Source organism: Amblyomma mixtum, chromosome 3 (genome assembly GCF_055824585.1).
Source record: "Amblyomma mixtum isolate Tamu chromosome 3, ASM5582458v1, whole genome shotgun sequence".
Classification (NCBI taxonomy): Eukaryota; Metazoa; Arthropoda; class Arachnida; order Ixodida; family Ixodidae; genus Amblyomma; species Amblyomma mixtum.
The window spans coordinates 428813866-428834701 of NC_143014.1; the positions used below are offsets into that span (position 1 = coordinate 428813866).

The following is a 20836-nucleotide window of genomic DNA, read 5'->3' on the forward strand; positions in this document are numbered from 1 at the left end:
GACATTTTTTTATCTTGTTCCATTGAATAATAAAAGAAGTTTAAAATGTAGATATTCAGCTATTGCTTTCCCGGTGAAACTTCCCGTGCCAGATTGTACAGCGTCCCAAAAACGTCTAATTTATCACTTTCTATTTTGAGGTAAGCTATAGATTAGCTTTTTTTATCTTTTGGTTGAAAGAAAGTCCGCGAAATGTTAAAAAAAAATCCCACGTGAGGACGCTAACACCGCGCTCCGTTCTTGCAGCGTTCCATTCTCGTAACGGTGCAGTCCCACAGCTACAGTGGCTATCACAGCTTCCTTCGCTGGTGGTGGTGAAAAGCATTTATTTGCCTACAGTTACAGAGAGGTGTTCGGGCAGAGGCCCCTAGTGGGTCTCTCCGGTAGCAATAGAAAACGGAGTCCCTCGTTCCGGGATCCGGTTGGTTTTGACCACTGCGCAGGTCTGGCGAACCATAGTTCCTAGTAGTCGAGCAGGGCCGCCTCCCAGCCCTCTCGGGTAGGGGAAGGGGGATTTGGGGAGAGAAGGATTTCGCCTGCATGCCCAAACCATGTCTAAGGTGTCGGCCCCTCCCCATAGAATGAGCAGGGTGCCTCGATCCAGAGGCAGCCTAACAGTTTACTACTCAGCAGCGCCACCTATCCGCAAGTAGCAGAAATTTGATGAAAATGAATAACAGCCCAATTAAGCAATCAATCTCTATCGGTTCTGTGGCGCAGTGGATTAGCGCTGCATTTTTTTGATGCGAGAAACAGGACGGAAAAACTTTTTTTTTAACTATCTACCCTGGGTGTTTGTTACCTTTTAGGCTGCAATCTTTACGCTTTATTGTCGACTTCACTATTTAAAAAAAACTCTAGGATGAGCTGCGAGCCGTAGGATACTGTACCGCTCAGAAGACTAAATTACACAAAATAACAACTTGTAAATTACTTATTGTTTTTCCTGGATGTGTATTTCTTACCTTTTAGGTAGCATTATGGGGTGCTTTTGAGCTCCAATCGTCATTGAAAGCTGGGAGATGAAACCGGCAGTCGAGGCGTTCAGAGATCGGAACTGCGCCTCGCGCGGGTGCGGCAGCAGTGCTCCTGAAAGTGGAATCCGTGCCCCGATGGTGCCTTGGATGTGACAGGGTGAAAACCATAAACTGGGCGCTGGCGGCAAAACTGAGAGTGACACCTTCGTCATTGCTGAACACAGCGGGGTTCCCTGTAGCTTCGCGGGACCACCGGCTGTCCCACCCTTTGCCCGGCCACCAGCTTCTGCTGGTCCTCCGTGCGCGAGAAATTGCAGCCAGCGCGGAGCTTTCATGAAAGCGGCCGACTAACAACGGGAAAATACCTATTAATTTTTATTTTATGAAATTTTGAATTTAAGAAACTTTCTTCTGTCTTCCTCGAGATAAGAGACAATAGATGGCCCTCAGCCTCGATGTAGCGCCTTTTTACAGCTTTCATTATTTATATAACTGTTTACAACCTCCTGCGCACGTACCGGGAAATTTTGCTGCTGGGAGATTTCAGTTAGTGTGGATTAGTGTTTCACGGACGTTATGACCCCAGTTTTGCCGTTCTCGACGACATGGTTTGTGAACGCAGCATTGTTGACATTGGCCGACTAAAAAGGGAAAGTATACATTTCACGCATTTTCAATCCTCCTCGAATGCTCGACCTGACAGGATTTACGTTACTGCTGGCACATTAACTACTGGGCATGGTCACTGGGTGAAGCAAATATTTTTCAGCGACTACTGCGTGGTGTCTGCTCAGATAGTAAGGCACACTCGCCGCCTTCTCCAACCACGATGGGAGCTACGGAAGCTAAAAAATTCTCTCCTCTCAGATGAAAATTTTCAGCGCTCTGTAGCTGCTTGCTTCAAAAATTCCTGGGCATGTGCAGATCTCTCAGTCTTCCGAAGGTGAGATCTATTTGAATAAGACGTTAAGAAAGGGGCTATTGAAGCATCATCACGGATCTCATTCCTGAAGCGTCTTCATCTTCGTTAATTGGGGAACGCACTAAATGGACTGCATAAGCTAGGAACAACTGCCCCGGAGTCGTACTTTGACATCAACAATATCGAAGCCCAGTTACAACAGTTTAGAGCAGAAAAATACCAGGGTGCCTTGACAAAGTCGCGGCACGGGGGTTCGTCGATTATCCCGCCGTGGGATTAATGATGAAAGGCGGGCTGCTCTTTCCAAGGAGGTTTCAGAAATTATACACGGAAGCTATACATGCAGTGACAAGTCAGGTCTACTTGGTGCGTTTTTGACCATTACATGCGGTTCTTTGGGGACTAGTAGTAACCAGATTATTGGGTCAGATTTCAGCCACTTAAAAGATGCGCTTCCTCGACTAGAAGATTAGCTGCGTGCAGTCGTTGTGTGGCGAATTGCTTTAGTCGAGGTCAAACGGGCCATTTCCTCTCTACAGGGTCAGAAGGGTGCTGGCCCGGATGGTCTAAGTAATGAGTTCTATAAAACTTTTATGCCTTGCCTAGCACCTGCCTTGTTGGAAGAATTCAGTGCTGCTTATGACTTGGTTTAGGTTAGATTTATGGGGTTTAACGTCCCAAAGCAACTAAGGCTATGAGGGACGCCACTTATGACTTGGGCTTTTTACCTCCAACGCTCTGTACCCCATGGACAAACCATACCAATCCCGAAGAGAACAGATACGGATCGATTGAAAACTGTTGAAGGCTATCGTCCATTCATCATCATCATCATCATCAGCCTGACTACACCCACTGCAGGGCAAAGGCCTCTCCCATGTCTCTCCAATTAACCCTGTCCTTTGCTAGTTGCCGCCACTGTATCCCCGCAAACTTCTTAATCTAATCCGTCTATCGTCCAATATCCTTATGCAACGTGGATTATAAGACACCTGCATATATTCTTTCTTCCTGTCTGCAGATTATGGCATTAGATTTATTAAGGCCGCAACAAGTGTGCGTGATCAAAGGCCGTAATATCCAAAACCTTATCCATATCACATGTTCCGTGTTATAATCAGTGTCAAATGAGGTCAGTCAAGTGGCTCTTGTTCAGGTTTATTTGGCAAAAGCTTTTATACAGTGCGTCAAGATTTTTTGTTTGTTGTATCGGGGAGTTTATCTGTCACCGGTGATGTCTTGCCTTATGATATAGAACTACATCAAACAGTGTCCACTACACGACTGGTCGTTAAACAAATGCTTACCAAACCTGTTACTTAAATCATCAGTTCGACAGGTCTTCCCGCTCTCGCCTTAGTTATTCGCTTCACATCTTGAGTCCCCATGCCTCAGTATCATCAAAAACACAGCATTTCGTGGCTTCTCGCTATCACAAAGTGAACTTAAAATTTCGTTTACTGCTGATAACGTTGCCCTTTTCTGTTGTGATAAAAAATGCGGGCTCAGGGCTTAGCATGTAACTCAGCAGTTTTGTGAGAGATCGTATGCGGCTCTGAACCTTGATAATTGAAAGTTGTTGTGGCTACGACACTGAGGTACAAACCCAAGCCGTTTTGTTGGGATCTCTGATGACTAACACTATCTGGGGGTACCCTTGCATCAGTATTCGCCAGTTTCACCTAAGTTGCTGCCGCCATGCGGCCGCCTCCGGAATCACCAGAGAGATGATTCCGCCGGAAGGCGTCCGGCATGGTCAGGCGTCTCCCGCCGAACTCTTGTACTGTCAGTTCTGCCATCCAGCACTTTTGCGTATTATTTTGTTTTGAGTGGAGTGTTTCGCACAGCCAAGGCAGCCGGCTAATATAACACCCGTGCGCGCTTGTAAAGCACATAATAGGGGCAGAAAGCAAAAAAGCAATAACATTTTCATCTACCGCAGTGCTCGAACTGTGCTGTCAAAGGCGTAAAAACCGTGGTGTCGAACCGGAACCAAACCTGAACCGGAAACCGGTACCGAACCAGAATTTTCGCCCGGAACTGAAGCGAACCCAAACTTATTTCGCCATCTTGGAACTGAACCCGAACCGAAACGTTCAATAGAACCGTTCCAAACAGGTTAGGGACTGGGTTCAGCCATACTTTTTTTTGCAACCTATCATACTTTTTTTTTCTTACAAAATGAAATGCCCTCGCGTGTGATTTACCCACCCGTAGCTCTCTGCGCTCGAAAGTGCGAAAATGCACGCAGTATATACGACAACAAACTATACGAAGTCTGGTGTCTGAGAAGAAACCTAATTGACTCTTCTGTAATATACTACTGCTAATTCAAAAAACTTTAACGTCAGGGTTATGTGAAATTTTGAGTTATTGCTTCCTCCCTTTTATTTTATTTTTTTTTTTATTTACAAATACTGCAGGCCCTTCTCGGGCCCATGCAGGAGTGGATACAAAGGAGACAATACAGGAGAACAAGTTAGGTACATATATGATACAAAATAAAAATTCACCATCATAGCGGCATCGTGGTGGTAATAATGCCAATTTTGCCATGTTTGCGTAAGGTTTTAATCATATTGTTAGGACTGCTCTAAGTCATTAAAGGGCTATAGACACCAAATTTTTGCTGCGTGCTTTCTTCTTTGAAACGATGCAATAAACATTGGTATCCATGGAGCACACCGTGGTATTCGCCTACACAAATAAATAAACTATGTTTGAATTTCTTCTTCACCCTGCTTGGATTTCATCAACAGAAGAATGACTGTGTCGTGTAGTGGAATTTATTAAGGCGAAAGCCTTTAATGTCTCATCGTTGTAAGCAGCAGTTGTCGACAGAGAATGTTACGCTTTTCAGTTGGTCGAAACGGTCGTGACGTCACAGTGCGCCAATTTCAAACGGGGCCAATTGTACTTTGGCTAGTAACCATGCAACCAATTGAAGGGACCATATAGTGATGCTCCAAGTAAGTGGGACTGAGCTTTGTTAATTGCTTAATTACCCAATTAGCCTAATTAACTTCTCTAGTCAGGCCATATAAATAAATAAAACCTAGTAAGAAATTGGTCGAGCTCGGGAATCGAACCCCGGCCTCCGGAGTGCGAGACGAGCATGCTATCCACTCCGCCATGCCAGCTCGATGGTTTGGAATGAACAAAGGCACGTCTAGTGAATACGGTGTCTTCGCTCACTGCCATCCTCCTCCCTTCCCTTCCGGCGAGGTTTAGGTGTCCACCGAGATATGAGAGAGAAATACATTTCCTTTCCTCAAAAACCAATTTACCGACGAGCGAGGCGTAGAACCGAATGGGCGATGGCGTTCTATGGACTCCCTGGCAGCGTTGCAAGACGCTCTCGCGTTCCACTCTTAGAGGCGAAGCTTAACATCTTAACCACACATCAGTGACCACACTTTAGGTCAAAAAAAGTGCACCCCCCCCCCCCCGCCCCTGAATTTTGACGGGTGTCCACCGAGATATGTGAGACAGTTACTGCGTAATTTTCTTTCCTCAAATACAATTTTCATTTTCTTCATTACGGGCCATCTTCGTCTTTCTTCTTTAAGTCCCACTTCCTCCGTTCCTCTACGGTGCGGTTCAGGTGTCCACCGAGATGACAGAGATTTACTGCGCCATTTCCTTTCCTCAAAAACCGTTGCGTTGAAACGGCAAGGCATCGCGCCGAACGGGTGGTGGCGTTCCGTGGACTCCCTGGCAGCGCTACAACACGCTGTCGCGTTCCACTCCTAAAGGCGAAGCTTAAGCTTAAGCTTAATTAGCAGTTAATTAGTTTTCAGGCATTAATCAGTAATTAACCATTAATTAGTGATTTGTCATCACTTAGTAATTAGTACTCAATTACATGTGACGCCACCAGTGCCACAGAAGCACTGAAAGTGGTGCGGAAAACGCTTTCGCCTCTACGCACTTTAGACAGTCAAAGTGCCCCCTGAATTTTTAGGTCACGTGAGGAGCAAAAAAAAAAACGGCGATACAACGGATGATACTTCGTCCGTTGTAATTATAGCCTTGGAGCAGGCTGATTTAAGTGCTATAGAGAGTCAAAACAACGTATAAGCGTTTTTATTACAGTATTTCCGCGCCTCACGTGGCATAATGTTCAACTACACGTCACAGCCATCGTTCGGTTGATGAAACCGAAACAGCATGGGATAACAAATTATTCTCTAAATTATTTAGCGGCAGTAGGTTAATACGACACGGTGATCCATGTATTCTAATATTTAGGGTGTCATATGAAAGAAGGAAACACGCAATAAAATTGGGTGTCCATAATCGTTTAAGCACCGATTGAGAATACCTTCCCTTTCTTTGCATTTGCCACAAATATATGAAATATTAACGCGAGGACCCAACAACGTTGTGGTGGTGGTTTTTGAAGAAAGGAAATGGCGTTGTAACTGTCTTACTTCTCGACGGACACCTCAACCAGCCGTAAGAAAAGGGAGGAAGTGCATGGGAGGGAAAGAAGAATTGGAGAAATAGGTGCCGTAGTGGAGGGCACCGAAATAATTTCGGCCACCTGGGGATCCTTAACGTGCACAGACATCGCGCCGCACAGGGGTGCCTTTTGCGTTCCGCCTTCATCAAAACGCGGCCACCGGGGCCGGTTTCAAAACTGGGTACACCGAATAACTAACCGAGTGCGCTAACCACTGAGCTACAACAGTGGGTAGTGCAACATTAACTTCTGTAGGCGTTTGTTGTCTCACAGAGCAGATTCTAAATTAAACCCCTCAGGACGGATCAGTGGTGCAATAAAGCAAAAAAAAAAAAATTGGCTGAGTGGCTGTGGAGCTCGGTTGCTGATTCCAAGCTTGCGGGTTCGATCTTAGCCTCGAGGGCCGCATTTGGATGACGGCGAAATGTAGAAACGCGCGTGCGCTGTCGCACATCGAGAAACCCCAGCTGGTCTCCGCTAATCTGGAGTCCTCCACTACACCGTCCATCGTATAGCCCCCATGTCTCGAAACGTTAAACCCGAGATATTACTACTATTGTTACCAAATAAAGGACGTATAAATTGATGCATCTTATTTTTCTTTTTTAGAATCCGAGTATTCTTTTTTGCACGCGACAGAAATAGGCAAGGGAGGCAGGCTGCCTCCAACGGTGGAGATATCAGAAAAAAAATTAAACGCCTACTGCACAAAGGGGCGATGCGTAAATGCATGCGCTCGCTGGCATGCGAGAGTGGTTACGCCCAGAAAGATGCTACTGCAATGAAATGTAACTGCGATGGCATGATTTCGTTATGCCAAGTCGCAGAAATTGTTCTGCTTATAAAAACAATTGATGCCAGTCGCTAGCGGGCGGCTTCATCACGCTGTTCTCGGACTGCTCGGTCTTGAATTCAATGTCTCGCGGCTTATATCTACTTCTCGCTGTGATACTTCCGGTTCTTGGTGTCTGACACAACAGGCTTATGATTGTTGTCGTTTTTTCGTAGAACGCTTGGGCGACTGCATACGTTGAGCATTCACAACAATCCGCCACGGCTACATCGGGTACAGGTGGGTGGTCGGGTTTGAGGGACGGGTGAAGGTTGTTGAAGGTGGATTTTTACCTGCGAGTGCCCGGATGTGCGCCCACGAGAGCGTGGATGAAGGGTAGAGGCTGCGCGCACCCCCCACCCACCCCGCCCACACACATAAACACAGTGCGGCTTTTTTCAGGAAAGGAGGCTATATTGCTAACGCAGTAAAAAGAACAACTAAAAGAGTATGCATACTCAAACCTCTAACTCCGAGTGTGATTCGTACGAGTGGCGGCGCTACAGAAATGCTCCGTTTAGAGATGCCTTAGGGTACTCTGCCATCTCCGAGGCTTCTTTTTATTGTTGTTGCATGGAATATTAGGAACCTCCCTATCCCTCCTCGTGCTTTACTTGAACACGTCGAATTCAGCGATCTAGGCATAAGGCCTCACGCCACCATAACTCCTTTACTCCGCCTACATATGAAAATTCCACACGGCGCGCACGTCAAAAAAGGGGAACCAGTCAGGAGGTTAAACTGGCGCACCACATTCATCCTGTGTTAAAGTGCACTGTTGTCTGAACAGTGACCTCATTGAACGCTGCGGTTATGCGTGTTCATCCATCATGCGGGTTTTCCACACGCTACACGGTCCTATTAACACGAAGAGTTCGCACGGAATTCCGGAGTTTTTCACCGCAGACAGAAATGTTATAATGAAATGCATGATCTCAATGAGTTTTTTTTAAGAGGAGGCTGGCGATGAGAGCAAAAGATGAGAGCATCACGAGAAAAAAAATCATTTTATTGCACAATGGGTTCTTGTTGCTCGAATAGGTAGAGATTCAGTGACCAATGCACAAAAGTCCCCTTGGCATGAAGGTAGGACCTAACGCGTAAGGTCCATGTCTGAAGCTTAAAAAAGGTTTTTGCTGCCGATTGAAACTAGAGTCGAGCTCACTTATAACGAACTTGACGGTCACGCGGATTCCCTTCGCTATATCCGATGTTAGTAGTAAGTGGACTCTCCCTATAATAGCGAAAAATACTAAGGCCGCTAAAAGTTGCGCTTATTTCTTATAAAACTGCGTTATGAGCGCCTACTTGTGCAAAGTATAGCCTGCCACTCCTCTTTCCAGGCTATCTAGGGCGGCCATTTAATCCCCGTCGAGACCCTTGCTGCCCCCTATCAAATTTAGGGACGGTGTATAACTAATCGTGGTTGAAGTGTCCACTGCAGCTGGTGGCAGGTCGGTCACATAAATGAAGTTCCCGGCAGTAGGGGAGTGCTCGTATTTGGTGTTCAACGTCTTAGTCGGAGCACGCGCTTCTGCGATTTTGTGGTCCGCAGGAACGTAGTCATTCGAGGAAACATCTGTCTAGCTATGCATCAACAAAGCGCTGCCACAATTCTACATTCGTCGGATCACGTGCGTTTTCGAGCTCCATCTTTCGTTCTTGGGCTGATGGAGCGAGAAAAGTAGCGGAGCGCTCGTGGCACGGAGTGCATCAGTTGCACTGCCCGCTGTATGACTCTGCCTGCACATGGTAGCAGCGCAAAAGATGGAGCCGACTGGGCAGGCTATGCATACCACGTGATCAGCGTGGGCAGCAAGGATTTCAAAATTCTCAAATCGCTGTTAGTTCAATTACGGCCATGATCCGTAGCTTCACCCCTGTCTCGCGCGCACAGCGCTGGATACTTTGCCCAGCCGACGAACACGCAGGCAATGATTGCCCTCGTAGGCCATCGACGCCGGCTTGGCCGGCGGTTACTTAATTTTTCAGTAGAGAGTTGTAGCATATCGTTACCGTGTTTACTTTACCGTTTACAGCGTTACCGGACGCCGCAGGGCAGACATACAGCTCCTACAAGGGCTGCAACGATGTCAAGTTCCTCGTCGCAGTTGCACCAAGTGGACGAGCGTCAGATAAGTTCATAATTGAAGACTCTGGATTTATTGGCAACTTGTCTGAAGGCCACGTAATCACGGCTGACAGAGGGTTTAGTCTGAGCGATTTCATGAAGGAAAAGGGAGTGAAGCTCAACACGCCGGCTTTCTCAAAAGGCAGGCTTCAGTTTACTGAAGGAGAAGCAACGGCATCAAGACGCATCTCGCACCTGAGAATTCACGTTGAAAGTGCAATTAATCGTGTTAAGGTGCACATAATTCTCAAGAATTTGTTGCCTATTCATCACAAGAAGTTGATCAACAGCATTGTTATAGTTTGTGCGGGGTTGTGCAGTCTGAAATGACCGCTAATAGCAGATCCGAAAGGCGAAGAGGAAGAGAAGGAAAATGACAGTGAGAATGAAACAGGCCACATCCAAGGCACCATTGCTCCATGACAAGCAGGACGGCACTCTTAACATTTTGATGCTGAGAAAGGAGACTGGATGGAGTGTTTGAGTATTGTGCACCATTTTGTTGCGCTTCATTAAATCATGTTAAAGGGGTACAGACACAAAGTTTTCGAGTGTCCGTTTTTTTGCCTTGAAAGACGCATATGGGCCTATCGTGAAAATGAGCTCAGACCTCTGGCACACAGAGCTGATAATTAATTACAATTTTGTACCTGCCTTTGAGTTGAGATGCTGTAAGCTACAGGTGGGGTTAGCCTTGCGGTTTGTGCCGGCAATTGCTCCACCGTAGTGACACCTACCATAACTAAATCACATAATCCGGCACCGAACTCACAAACACAAATAGTAGTCACTCCTGCTGTCACCATGTGGAGACGAGGTCCGTGTCCAGTAAGTACTTTAAAAGAACACGTGAAGTCTCCTTCCTAGAGGATTGGTTTCCGCACAATTTTTATGGGCGACATATCCAGTCAAAGGTCTGCCACTTGGCAGGCCAGCCTCCAAGAGCGCCGAAATTGGAACACATCTGTCTTTCAAAAAAAAGTTTCAGCTCTGCTAAACGACCTCTAATCCCAGCGCAGTTCCGCTGCGTAATAAACGACACTTTTTGGTGGTTTTTAGTAGCACGAGGACGAAGACTAGCCCTATTAGAGGGTAAAGCTTTCTGCGAAGGCGGTAGTCATGGGCTCAAAGGAAAGCACCAACTGGAGAAAATTCTTCAGGGCGCCAGGCTGCATCGCTGGGACATGGGACCACAGGGCTTGAAACAAAACGCGAAGAAGGTCGGACAGATCCTGACTTTTGAGCTCCTTATTTTGCGCGACGAACTGACTCACAACTTTGATAAAAGATGCGGACTGAGCTCGACGCGCTCTTGGCCACTGCAGCTGTTTTCCGCGTCTCTTTTGAGGTAAGGGAATGAACTCTATGTCGTAAAGTCTGGCTGTGATCTGATCGCTGAGTAACGTGGAGACTTTTTGCTGAAACAGATCGAATAACCGACTCATACGCAGAAATTTGTGCTGTGTTGCTCAGGTCAGGGCACTCAGTGACATTGCTTGTTACCACACCACGAACTTCCGCCAACGAAGGGAACTCGTCACTTCCAGGTACCGGCTTCTGATTAGGTTGTGGTTTGGGGCCACTAATGAAGGACATTTTATGGTGTAAGGCGCTGACACGGAAGGGGCAGCCACTGAAACTTGCTGGGTGGGCACCTCCACAATTGGGGCAAGCAAAATCTGCTTTGCAAGCTTTGAAATCGTGGGCGCCACCACACCTCTTGCCACGTTGGTCCTGGACCCAAACTTTTGCTATATATGCCCAAAGCGTTGACACTTATTGCATCGGGGAGGAGTTTCAGTGAACTCGTTAACGTGTTTGGTAAATCCTCGGCCAGTTTTTTTCTGGGCGCTCGGTCTTGGGAGCAAATGCGATAACAATAGTGTTTGTAGGTTTCACGGCCCATTCTTTTGTTGGAGACTCCACCCGACGCATCAGTTGTCTCACGTGCCGAACACCTTGCGGTTTGAAGTAGTCCAGAAGTGCGCTCTCTGAATACCCCACTGGAACGTCCCTAATAATGCATGTGTTAGTTATGTAGGAGTGCGGCAACCAGGCTTTAACTCTTACGCCACCAATTTCAGAGGGCCGCAAAAGAATGCCTACTTGTGTTTCCGTTGAGACATCTAGAAGAAGAGCCCCTTGCACGGTGAATCGGCTGCAAATCGAAGCATATCCCAGCAGTGATTTAATAGCCTCGAAGAGCGAGATAGGGTTCCGCTTTCTGAAATCAACACCTTCTTTTGTTGGCATTACTACCACCGGGATTCCGACCGTTCTTTTCTTCCTATGACTCACCACCTTGAAGCCGTCGCTGGCCACTTCCGCCATAACGGCCACTTCCTCATCAGAATCAGTCGTTCCCACTAAGCTATGAGGGCGCAGTGGACTGGAGGTCGTCTTCGAAGAGTGGCAACTGGACGCCTTGCGAAGCCATGCATGCCGCCTCCGCCACGCTGTCCTCCTTCGGTTGGCGCTGTCCCTTTAGAGACAGCGGCACCGGGGCAGCCGTACCCTTCCCATAAGGGCAGTACCGCCGGGAAGATGCAGCCGTCTTTTAAGGATGTAAATAACTTACGGAAATAGACAAGACCTAGTCAAATAACTGAGCTGAGGAGTCAGCAGATCAAGCTGCGTCTTCATCCTCCTCTTCCTCTCTGCCTCTTTCTCGGCCTGCATTCTCGTGCTCTGTAGCAGAACTCGGACGTTATGCGCCTGTTTGCGCGTGCGAGGAAAGCAGAGATAGCAGAGACGATGCGAGGGGCTTGGAGTCTCGGTGACAACTGGTTTTATTCTTTTGTACGCCGGCCCCTTCTCGGGTGGCCGGTTGACTACAGTCGACTGCGGTCGACTACTCTCACGCTCTCGCAGCGCCACTGCTTAGCCGCGGCGTATTATGTGTTCACCGCAGGGCTCCCACCCTAGTGAGAACACGAATGCAACGAAAGAAACCAACACTCACGCGGCTAGAGTTTGATGCGATTTGGCACATTTAAACGTCCGCCACTGCGCGTGTGGTAGCTGCCAGTCTCATGAGTGGGTGCGGGCTCTGCCGCGGTGAAATCAGCTGTCGTGGAACTGGTCGCTTCTGTACGGGGTCGAGGCGATGGGGTGCAGGCGGAGGTCGTGTACTGGATTTCCATGTGTGCAGATTTCAGCCTATCGCACGAAACATCTTCCCGCCGGCTTCGCATCTCGATAGTGAACGTTTTCCGCCCACGACGGAGAACCTTGAATGGTCCGTCATACGGTGCTTGCAGTGGCCGTCGTACTGCGTCAATTCGCAGAAATACGTGGCTACATGACTCAAGCTCCTTGCTCATGTGTGTTCTCTCTGTGGGCTGTCGCGGAGGTGTAGCCTGGAGTTTGTTCATGATGCCACGAAGGCGAGCCGCGTAGTCGCCGGCGAAAATGCGGACTCGTGTTTGGCCAGATGAAAAAAACTCGCCGGGCAGACGCAGCGTTGTGCCGTAGACAAAAGCTCCTCAGCACTGCAGCCAATGTCTGCCTTGAACGCCGCGCGTATGCCCAAGAGCACGATGGGCAATGCTTCCACTCATGAGTGCTGCTCACTTGCCATGAGTGCTGCTTTCAGCTGCCGGTGAAATCTCTCAACCATTCCATTGCTCATCGGGTGGTAGGCCGTAGTCCTGATGCGCGAGGTGCCGCTGAGTTTTGTCAGACTGGCGAACAACGCAGACTCAAATTGTCTTCCTTTGTCCGTTATAATGGAGAAAGGCACACCAGAACGACATAGCCAGTGGCTGATGAAAGCGCGAGCAACAGTTTCGGCTGTAATGTCTGGCATCGGAATAGCTTCTGCCCAACGCGTGAAACGGTCGACACAAGTCAGCAAGTACGTTTGCCCTTGGCATGGTGCCAACGGTCCGACAATGTTCACATGAATGCGGTCTAATCGAGCATCTGGTCGTGGAAACGTCTCCAACGGCGTCACAGTGTGACGCTGAACCTTAAAACGTTGACACGCAAGACATTCATGAGTCAATCAATCAATCAAATCTTTATTTCAGTTTGTACACGCAAACTGGGGATGGTGAGAAAAAAGCAGTGAATGATACACCGCTTGACGGGCCTCACCATCCTTACAAGTCGGCAGTTGGCACGAGGCAAAAAGAGAGAAAAAAAAAACACTGTTGAAAAGCGGATATAAGTGCGCTTATGAAGAACAATATATTATAGGAAACAGATATCTAGCAATTGGCAGTAATAATTATAATAAAAGACAGTGAGGTTATTACACAGAGTGGCATAGTACACCCAGACGCTTCGCATCACGGTAGCACATATTGCTGAATAAAGCTTTTCCGGATGGCAGACAAAGACAAAATATTCACTTGGTCACTGAATGAGGTATTGAGGAACTTTGGCACAATATACCTTAACATACAGAATCCATAGTTAGTTCTGCATTTTGGTAGTACAAACCTACATTGCAATCGGATGTCGTACGATGATTGGCGATATGTCATTGGCACAATCTGAGAAATAAATGAATCACCCTTTTTTCCCACTGTTTTGTAAAAACATGCAAATCTGTAGTCAAATAGTTTGTTGACAGGTATAATATTATAATGTAGGTAAATGTGTCTAGTAGGTGAATCATATGACCCATTGACGATTGCACGAAGCATTTTCTTTTGCAATGTTTGCAGTTTTAGGACGTTAGATACCGTTGTGTTGCCCCAGACAAGGAAACAATAGCTTAGGTGGGAATAGAAAAATGCATAATACAAAGTAATTTTAGTTTTGGTAGGTAAAATATGCCTGTTACGCAACGTAATTCCGACGATTCTAGAAAGTTTTGATACAATGTTATTAACATGTGCATCCCATGTCATCGTACTGCTGAGTGTTACACCCAATGATTTAAAGGTGTCCACATATTCGATCACACTGCCACTGAGGTATAGCGAGGGGCGGTGAAATAGTTGCTTCCTTTTAGGAAGGAACAGTACTGCTTTAGTTTTCTCTTTATTTATCTTTAGTGAGTTAACTGATGACCATGCGGCAAGTGATAATAGCGTACGGTTTGCGGTATCTACTAAGCGGTGAACATCATTGGAAGAAACGAATAGGCTGGTGTCGTCTGCATATATAATATATTTTGCATGGTTGCTAATATTAGGAATATCATTTATATATATATTGAACAGTAGTGGCCCCAAGATGCTACCCTGAGGGACCCCATTCGAAATTCTTAGAATCTGTGAAGAGGAATGATTAATCACCACATATTGAGACCGGGAACTCAAATAAGATTTAATTAGGCTGAGAGCATGCCCGCGTATGCCGTAGTGCTCCAGTTTTGCATAAAGAACATCGTGATTCAAGCAATCGAAGGCTTTGCTGAAGTCAACAAAGATACCAAGGGTTAAAAGCTGTGACTCAAAATTTTTTAATATGTATTCTTTTTGAACCAGTAGTGCATGCTCCGTAGACCTCTTTTCTCTAAATCCATATTGGCAGTCAGTTATTACGGAATGTTTAGACAGGAAATGTTGAAGACGGATGCGAATTAGCTGTTCTAAGCCCTTAGAAAAATACGGAAGTATAGACACTGGTCTATAGTTCCCCAATTTGTTTGCATCGCCTTTTTTATATATCACGGCTACCCTGGCTAGCTGCATGTCAGAAGGGAATTGAGCGGTCATGAGTGCGGTATTATATATATAGGTTAGACATGGCGTAATTATGTCAAGAATATATTTAACTGGTCGGCTCTGTATACTGTGTGCATCAAGACTACACGTATCTTTTAACTTTCTGCATACTGTAAAAACTTCAGCTTCGTCCGTTGGCCCGAAGAATAGAGATGCTTTTAACTTGCCGCCTAAAAAATTGGGGATGCCAGCATTAAATTGGCTAGTACCTACTTCGGAGAAGAATTTATTAAATGTGTTTGCGAGGTGTGATCCAGAAGTTTCTGTACCATCGATTATTAAACTTGTTATCTTCCTGCCGTGTGTGTTTCTATTTAAGAGCAAGTTTAAGCGCCTCCATTTTTCTTTGGGGTTGCTAGGGAGCTGGTTATCAAACAAGTTGTTATAGTAAGTGACCTTAGCTATCCTAATTTCTTTATTTAAACGATTGCGCAATGATTTATACCTGGCTAATACGTCCGCGTCCCTAGTTTTAATGAATTGTGCAAACATCTTGTGTTTCTTTTTTACAAGTCGTGTAAGGCGACGGACGGCTCATCCAGGGTTTACGAGCATTCTTGCAAGGCGTTATATCAACCACAGGGAAGCAGTCATTGTACAATAAAAGAAACATTTCAAGGAATTTGCGATAAGCGCCCTCAGCTGTGTTTTCTCTGTAGTTAATCGCGGTCTATGTCGGGCTATACGAAAAGTGCCATGAGAAGCTTTTGGGTTGCTCGGACTCCTGGGTGTGAGAGCTCGTGTAGCGATGCGTATACTTCACGGCGAAAGCAGGCAGGCACAAGTGGTCGAGGGTTACCTGTAGACGTGTCACAACAAATGTCTCCCGCTCCAGGCAAAGGTAACCACTGCAGGATGAGTGACATTGTGCTGCCTGTAAACGGCTCAATTCGTCATCATGAAGTTTAGCTGCCGCCACTTTTCTCGAGGTCTGTTTCCGAGGGACAAGTAATGGCGTTTACGGGGCTGCACGGCAGAGCATCGGCGACCGCGTTGTCGACTCCCCTGATGTGGCGAATGTCCGTGGTGAATTCCGATATATATGCCATCTGCCGCAGTTCGCGGGCAGTGTGAGCGCCGCCATCGTAACTGAGGGAGCGTAAGGCGTATGTAAGCGGCTTGTGATCTGTCATGACAAAGAATTCAGTGCTTTACATTAGTGACGGAAATGCCGGAGTGCTCCGTAGACGGCCAACAGCTCACTGCTGAAAGTGCTGTAAGGCTGCCCGGTGTGTGTCAGTTTTCGAGAAAAGAAAGCGATCGGCCGCCATACTCATTTGCTAAGTTGTTGTAGGACGGCACCCACAGCTGCGTCCGACGCGTCGATCATGAAGCACTGCGGCGCTCCAGGTTGCGGGTAGGCAAGAAGTGCGGCGTCGGCGAGGCGTTTCTTGCTCCCTTAAAAAGCCGCTTAGGCGTCGTCCGTCAAGAGTAGACCCTTAGCAACAACTTCTTGTGTCGACAGCAGGAGGTGGAGAAGGTGCAGATGTCCGCGCACTGAGGTACGAAACATCGGTAGTAATTCACGAGACGAAGGAACTCACGCAGCTGACGGTTAGTGGTGGGTCGGGGAAACCTCTCGACAACTGTAACCTTGTCTGGGTGAGGTTGAATGCCGGAGCTTGAAACAACATGGCCAAGAAAAGTCAGCTTCTAGGCACCCAGCTCACATTTGTCCGTATTCACCAAGATGCAAAGCTCCGCCAGGCATTGAAATGTGCCTCGCAGATGCGCCTCATGCTCGTCCGATGACTTGCTTGCAACGAGTAGGTCGTCGAGATACGCATGACAGAAGTCGAGGCCGTGCAAAACGCCGTTGATGAAAAGCTGGAATGTCTTCCCGGAGTTTCGCAGGCCGAACGGCATGCGAAGGAACTCGAACAGGCTGAAGGGCGTTGCTATCGCCGTCTTCGAGACGTCCTTTGGAGCCATTGGGATCTGATGGTAGGCCCGCACAAGGTCGATTTTTGAGACAATTGTCGCACCATGTAGGCTGTTTGTGACGTCATGAATGTGGGGTACCGAATAGCGGTCGGGCACTGTTGCTTATTCATCACCATCTTCATCAGCTTACTACGCACGCTGCAGGGCGAAGGCCTCTCCCATGTCTCTCCAATTAACCCTGTCCTTTGCCAGTTGCGGCCACCGTATCCCCGCAAACTTCTTAATCTCATCCGCCCAACTAACTTCCTGCCGCCTCCTGCTACGCTTGCCTTCTCTTGGAACCCACTACGTTACCCTTAAGGACCAGTATCTATCATGCTTCGCATTACATGCCCTGCCCAAGCCCATTTCTTCCTCTTAATTTCGACTAAGATGTCATTAACCTGCGTTTGTTCGCTCACCCCCTCCGCCTGCTTCCGATCTATTAACGTTACACCTATCATTTTTCCTTCCATAGCTTATTGCGCTTCATTAACTTACGCTGAACCCTCTTTGTTAGCCTCCATGTTTCTGCCCCATAGGTGAGTACGGGCAAAATACAGCTGTTATATATTTTTCTCGCTAGGGATATTGGTAAACTGCCATTTATTATCTGAGAGAACGTGTCATATGCGCTCCACCCCATTCTTCTTCTTCTAATTATTTCCCTCTCATGATCCGGATCAGCGGTCACTACCCGCCCTAAGTAGACATATTCGCTTACTACTTCCAGCACTTCGTTACGAATTGCGAACTGCTGTTCCCTTGCTAGACTGTTGAACAATACTTCGGTTTTCTGCATGTTAATTTTTAGCCCCACATTTCTGCTCCGCCTGTATAACTCATTGATCATGCTTTTCAGTTCATGTCCAGAGTGACTTAGTAAGGCAATGTCATCAGCGAATCGATTAAGGGCTCGATAATCACCGCAGGGTCGCCAGTCTTCTGGTGTAGAGTTCGGCACCTTGTGCTGTGCTGTGGTGACGCCCAAGGACTAGCGAAAGGGCGGATTATGCCGAGCTCGAGCATGTGGTCAAATTCCTGTCGTGCTGCTTGCCGCTTTTGTGGGGAGAGGCGGCGTAGGCCAGCGTAAACCGGTGGGCCTGCTGTGACAATGTGGTGGCGTACCTTGTGTTTGACGGCCGTGCTGGCCTGTGGTGGCCGCGTCATCTCGGGGAAATCGCGGAGGATGCTGGCGGATCGGGCAGTGCCTGGAGGTGTCACGAGAGTGGGGCTGAGGGCCAGATGTTTGGATGGCTTCCCGCGCACCTCTGCTTCTGAGAGAGGATCCTGTAAACGGCGATTGCGGTCACCTACAAGCAGTCCGAAGCTGCGCAAAAACTCTGCTCCTAAGATAGCAGATTTTACGCCGGCCACCACAAAAATCCATCGAAATATCCTCTGAGTCCTAGAGCCACCGAGAGAGAGCGTTGCCAGTAAGTCGTTATTGTCCTGTTGTTGACGGCTTGCAACGGCGATGAACATGGTTGTTTGCGATCGGCTGGCGACGCCGGCACTACACTGGGGCGGAGGTGCCCCTGTGTCGACCAGGCAACGTGTGCCCCTCTCTCAATCGGTCAGAAAGAAAACCGATGGGCGACTATCCGGCAAGGCTGACCTGGCACTGGTCGCCTTCAGTGCTGGCCCGGGGCGTTTCCCCAACTTTCGCAGGGCGGTATGCAATTCAGGGCAGAATTGCCGAACTTGCGGTAGTACCAGCCCACTCTGCGTTGTGCTTGTGCTGCGGTGCTCTGCCGTGGACGCTGGCTGCATCTCGACTGCAGCCCCGCGATGTTGTCGGCGAGTCGAGAAATTTCATCTCGCATCTCTTGCGAGAAGGCGGTGCGTGAACCGACGCGACTGTCGGCGTGACGACATCCATCAATTTGTCGGCGAGATCGGCCAGCTTGGTCAGGTCTGCCTCTCCCGATGCAGTGAGACTTATCCGCACGTTCGCGGGTATTCTTTGCATGAGCAGTCCCCGCACTAAGCGGCTGTCAACGCTTGTCGTGCTGCCGGCCAGTTGCTGCACGTAGCGCAACCGTTGACTAGGTCGCCCAGTTCAGCCACCCGTAGCAGTTGCTGGAAACGCTCCGACTCCGAAGGTGTGACGCGACGGATCTGCGTCTCCTTGAGCGTTGCGTAGGCCTTCTCTGAGAGTGGCGCAACAAGTAGGTCCCGCACCTATCTGGCCGTCGCAGGCTGGAGACTGCCCACCACGTGGTGATATTTGGTGCTGTCGTCGGTGATGCGGCGCGCAGCGAACTGTGACTCGACTTGTGCGATCCAAAGTTCTGGGTTGCCGGTCCAAAAGGGAGGCAGTTTTACTTCCAGTACGTCTACAGTGGGGCTGGTGGCGTGCTTGGAGTCTCGGTGCCCACTGGTTTTGTTCTTTTGTATGCCGGCGCCTTCTCGGGTGGCCGGGTTACTACGGTCGACTGCGCTCGACTACGCTCACGCGCTGGCAGCGCCACTGCTTAGCCGCGGCGTATTTTGTGTTCACCAAAAGCACAAGCGACGGGAGGGAAGAGAAACCATCAGCGGGACGCTTCAGTGGCGAAGTTTGTGACGTTTTGGGGGTTATTGCAGTGCAGTTTTAGCTAAGCGACGCGAAAATGATTTGCGAAAACGCCCCTGGCGTTCCTGCCGCCGAGCTGATCTTTTACGCCGACAACGACTCTGCCGAGCGGCTGACGACCTCGGGGAAATCTAGACCGTCATGCACGCGAAAAGACAGAAATACTTGAGGCTGTAAACGGGACTTGGTGGATGTCAGTACCGAATAATCACAGCGCGCCTGCTAAAGTGGCTACGTTGCACTTAATGTACTGCCACAAAATACTGCACCGATCTTCCCAAAGTCGTGTGCAAATTATGCACCTACATATTTGTTATAAACGTGGCCGGTGTATTTTCTGCCTTTCATACCACCGTGTGTTGCGGCACCAAAATGCACAGCGGGTGCAAACTGCTAGAGTACATGAGGTCGCTGACCGATATTTGTAGCGCTACCGTGCCTTCTTAATTCTAGTGTGCCTACGTAGGAGGTTCTTCGCAAAATGAAGAGGTATACACATAGACTACAGAGAGTGGAGACCGCCGTTAGCAGCACCAATTGTTTTGTTTGCTCAAATCATGTCCACCATAGTTTATAACCCGGGATAGCTCAGTGGTCAGAGCGCTCGGTTGTTGTGCCGTAGGACGCGGGTTCCATCCCCGCGGCGGCGACCGCGTTTCGATGGAGGCGAAACGCAAAAGGCGCCCGTGTGCTGTGCAATGTCAGCGCACATTGAAGCATCCCAGGTGGTCTGAATTAATCCGGAGCCCTCTGCGCGGCTTCGCTCACATAGCTCATAAAGCTTAGGGAAGGTAAACAGCACAATTCTCACTTATTAATCCACTGCGGCCTGAATAGCGATTCTGTGCAACCGACAAGTTTGGTACAACAAGCAGCCTTGCCGGTAGATGTGATTTCCTGTATTCACAAGAATAGGCACCAAACACATTTAGTCTCAGCTTGGTGGGCAATTTTCGGTTAGCGAGGAGGCCGGTGGAGCAGTTCTGACAATGCATCCGTCTCCTTGGACGATGACTGCATAGCCTTCTCAGTAGAATGCATCCACTCGATGTCACTACAATAACAGGCATGGTCTCTCGGTTGCAATACCCTATCTACTCTGGGGATTACCCTGCGCCACAGGTTCAAGCAAAGCCGCCGCGATGGCTCAGTGCTTGTGGTGCTCGGCTGCTGACGCGTTACAGACGCGGCTTCAATCCCGGCCGCGGAGGTAGCATTTAGATGGAGGAGAAATGCTAGAGACTCGTGTACCATGCGATATCCGTCCACGTTAAAAAAACCCAGTTGGTCGAAATCATCCGCAGCCCTCGCCTACGGTGTCCTCATA

The 20836-nt window shown here is 48.3% G+C and overlaps 1 pseudogene; it reads right to left on the minus strand.

Moving 5' to 3' along the window:
- Nucleotides 1–18565: 18565 nt before the first annotated feature.
- LOC149358051 (uncharacterized) lies at nt 18566–20529 on the minus strand (annotated as a pseudogene).
- Nucleotides 20530–20836: the final 307 nt, after the last annotated feature.